The following is a 4,132-nucleotide window of genomic DNA, read 5'->3' on the forward strand; positions in this document are numbered from 1 at the left end:
TATTTGGGGAAATGATTCTCACCACCCAAGCTTCTCAGGGAGCTCCTCACCTGCAGCCCAGGTATTGGCTTATTTCTGAGGGCCGCCACCCTGCCCGCAAGCCAGAGGGCTGGATCAGTCACCGCCTTGGCACAGTCAACCATGGGATATTTCCTCCGCTGCAGCCGCAGGCTGAGCAGGCTTTCCCACTTTATTGCACAACACTGGAGACCTGGAGCCCCTGGGGCGTTTGTTACAGTGAGGAGCCGCCCCTCCATCACCACCAGCCCAAAGGACAGACAGGACCTAGGACGACTTCTCTCTGGTCCCCTTTGTCCTCCTTGGCTCAAACTCTGATGGGTTCATGTCAGGCCAACAAAATCTCCCCCTCAGGATCCCCTCGTTTCCTTGCTCGCTCCTTCCCTGTCCCGGGAAAGATCAAGCCTCCCTGTCTGGTGTTCACCATCATCCTGTTTGCTCAGTCTGCAAAGAGGTTCCAGGTCTGGGGCTCATGCTGCCCTTTGGAAAGTATGGCTGCTGTTCAGGCTACTACTTTCTGGCCTGGGAACCCATGGGATCCATTTGGGGGCAGGGGGGTCTGGAGGAGGGGCATAGGCTGTGAATGAACCCAGTGACTTCTGAGGGAGTAACCCCTGTGCTTTCTCTAGGGACCTGATCCCGGCCAGCTGTGGGTGGGATGGAACATCTGGAAGCCTGACTGTCTTGGATTGGGCTCTGCAGGAAGTAGGTTAAGATGAGGACTTGAGTACAAGTGTCTTGGGAGGGAGCTCCAGAGGACAAAGGTCGAGAGGGCCACGGGGAGTTAAACAGCAGGGAAGGACATTTGTCTTGCATAGGTTAACTCGTGGGCTGCTGTAGTGGCCATCTGGGGCCCGTGACCGTGATAGGACATACCTGGGGCTCAGTTCTCTAAGCAGTGTGTGATAAGATACGGGTCACATCTCAGCTTTCTTACCCGGAGGCATAGACCACTGAGGTGCCAGCTCACCTAGCAGTGATGGGGAGCCTCTCATGTCTGGCTTCACCCTGCCACCTGGCCTGCCCGAGAGGCCACTATGTGGAGGGTGGTGACAAAGTCACAGGTGGTTACAGGAAGATGTACCTGTGAGAAGGGTGACACTTAAGGACAGAAGCCAGGCTCTGGAAAAAAAAACCTGCTAAGGACCTGTGCCAGGAAATTCCAATTGTGTGCCTTCGAGGAGACAGGACCTGGGAAGAACCAATGCCTCTGGGGCACAGCTACTCTCTGAAGGAAGGCAGGTGCAGGCTTCTAGGACCTTAGAAAAAGTGGCCCAGGTGGGTTGGTCCATCAGGATAGTCACATGGCTTAAATTAGAGTGTGACTCCAAGACACGAAAAGCAATTTTAAGAGGAATTTCTTTCCTCCTAGTACAAATGACGTAGGAATCCAACTCACAATCTGAGAGAAGACTGCCTTTGTTCCATCGCCTCTCCTCCCTCAGGCCCTGTTGCCCAGGACAAACCCACTAGCCCCTCCTTGCCTTCGTGCCCTCTCCCTTCCTGCTCCCAGAAGTGGACATGCTTTCCTCTCCCACAACCACCTCCCTCTTCCTGTTTCCTGGGGTGTACTTTGTTCTTTCCTAAATCCAGTCCATCTTCTAACGGGACAGACCCTGGGGAGTACCCTCACAAGATTTGCTATTTATGCCAAGGGGTATTCTGTGCCCCCTAACTTGAGACTGTCTAAAATGACTCCAGTGTGATCTCTTCCACGCTTGGTTATCACAGAACCCTTAGGCAAACTAGCTCTCTAATGTTGAGGGCAAGATGGGTTTCTGGGCTCAAAACAAAGAAGAGGAAACCAAGGACCAGAAAGACTGGTAGTTTGTCCAAGATGGCGCAGCTAAGACATGGCAGGCAGAGCCCAGCCGCTGAGATTCTGAAGGTCACGTACTTCCTTTGTGAGCCCCACTCTCTTGTCTTCCCTTTCTACTCTTCCATCTCTACAGATTCTATCATCAGCTCCAGAGAGTGAGTAGGGCAGAAGGAATCAAGGATGTGGGTGTTCTTCTTACCTGGACTTGACTCTGTTTGCTAAATGATCGAGTGCCTCCCTTGAGAGAAAAGTAAGTCTTTGTAATCTATAGGGATCTTTTTTTTTTCTTTCTTTCTGTTTCCACACTAAGTAGTTCTAAGAAATGGTGAGAAGAATGTTTTGTAGAGCTTACCTCTTCAGAGCTCTGGCCCCAGCTCTTGGTCTTCACAGATCCCAGATATTCTAATTAAATCCCTTAGAAGAGTCAGCAGGCAAGAATGTTGTTCCACTCATCACCCCATCCCCAATGGCTGTACCCTTGGCAGGCATTACTAGTTGGTCACAGAGCACTGTCTGAGTGAGTTGAGAACTAATTTCACAGTGGAGCTTATAGGAGGCCATAGAATTCATCTGGAAACACGAAGACAGACTCCCAGAACATGAGATAATCTACATGACAACTGCGGCAACAGGACAGAGGCAGAGATGTTTTTCATAGAAAGAAACTGAGAAACTGAGGCACAGGGATTAATTAAATTCCTCAAGCACCCAGTAGCCGATTCTGGTTTGGGTTTCTCTCTGTAGCTGTAGCTCTTGCTCCTCTCTACAACCAGATTCTCTAATTGCTAGTTGTGTGTGTGTGTGTGTGTGTGTGTGTGTGTGTGTGTGTGTGTGTGTGTGTGTGAATTTGAGACAGGGTCTCACTCTCCAGTGCAGGCAGGCTGGCCTGAACTCACCATATAGTTCATGTAGGTTTAAACCCATAGCGACGCTCCTGTGTCAGCCTTCAGAGCACTACGATTACAGCACAATCTCAGCCACACCTGGCTTTGTAATTACTAACTTAAATCAGACTCCTTTCCGGGAGACTGAGAAATTTGTGCTGGCAGTAGGAGTAGGCAAGGGAAGTCTTGGCCTCTTGGCACCCCAAGTATGTATCCTAGTCAGTGATTAGCACAAAGCAGGTGGTAAATCAGTGTCTATTGGAACAGTAAATAGTGAAGAGCCCCCATAGAGAAGCTGAATAGAGACGTTCTCCTGGGGTCCAGGGCTTGATTGTGCACTGCATGGGAAAAATCTAGAGAGCGTGGCTAGGCCCTGGGGCAATAGCACCTCCCCTGCCACTTCACATTAAGGCTTGTAGCAGTGAGAGAATCATACGGTCCTGTTACTCAGTGACCCGAGACACTCAATTAAATTGAAAATTAGTTGGCATATTAATTAGACAGGCAAATCGCTCCTTGTCAACACCAATCAATTCTTTCTGCATAAAATCAGATCAGAGAAGGCAGGGCAGGGTGAGGTTCTCTGAGATCGGTCTGCTGGGGGCCAAGGCAGTGGGTGGGAAAGAGAAGTGTGTGAGAGTTCACCCACAGAACCTCCTCCAGTTGCTTTTCAGGGAGGCCTCCCTCTAAGTTGGTCCCCACTGGTCCCATCTTGAGCACATTACAAAATCCCTCTCTTGTTTCACACCTTTGACTCTGATCCATTGGTTGAGATTTCTGACATGTATAAAGGCCACACAAGCTCCCAGTTGTCCTTTATAAACAGCAAGGAGCTCTCTCAAAGTTGAGATCTCATTTGTGTGCACTGAAGTTCATCCTCCTGAGTGTGTGCTGTGCTAGTTCTGAGGCCATAACCAAATAGCATCCTCCTTACCACTAAAACCTCCCGGTGTCCTTCCAAAGTCACAGCTTCCTCTGCCTCAGCTCTGGGAAGCCACCTATCAGTTATCTGTCCCTAAACATTATGCTTGTCCCTGATGTCTGTAATCAGAAGCACACAGGTTTAGTTTTCCAAATCTGGCTTCTGGCTTCTTTTGTGTATCATAAAGCATTGTGACTCACCCATCTTGTGCATCAGTATCCGGCTATTTTTTGTTGCTGTATAGTATTTCATTGCATAGATGTACCATAGTATGCTTATCCACATCCCAGTGAAAGAACATTGGGTTCTCACCTGATGTGTTTGTGAATAAAGCTGCTATAAATAATCGTGTGGAATTTCATATAAACAAAGTTTATATCTGTTGGGTAACTATAGGACAATATTTCTAAGTTGCATGGCAGATGTTTTTATGACATCTTTGTAAGAAACTGCTTGTGAGTCTTGTAAAGACTGAACTATTCTGTATGC

Source organism: Acomys russatus, chromosome 17 (assembly GCF_903995435.1).
Source record: "Acomys russatus chromosome 17, mAcoRus1.1, whole genome shotgun sequence".
Taxonomy (NCBI): Eukaryota; Metazoa; Chordata; class Mammalia; order Rodentia; family Muridae; genus Acomys; species Acomys russatus.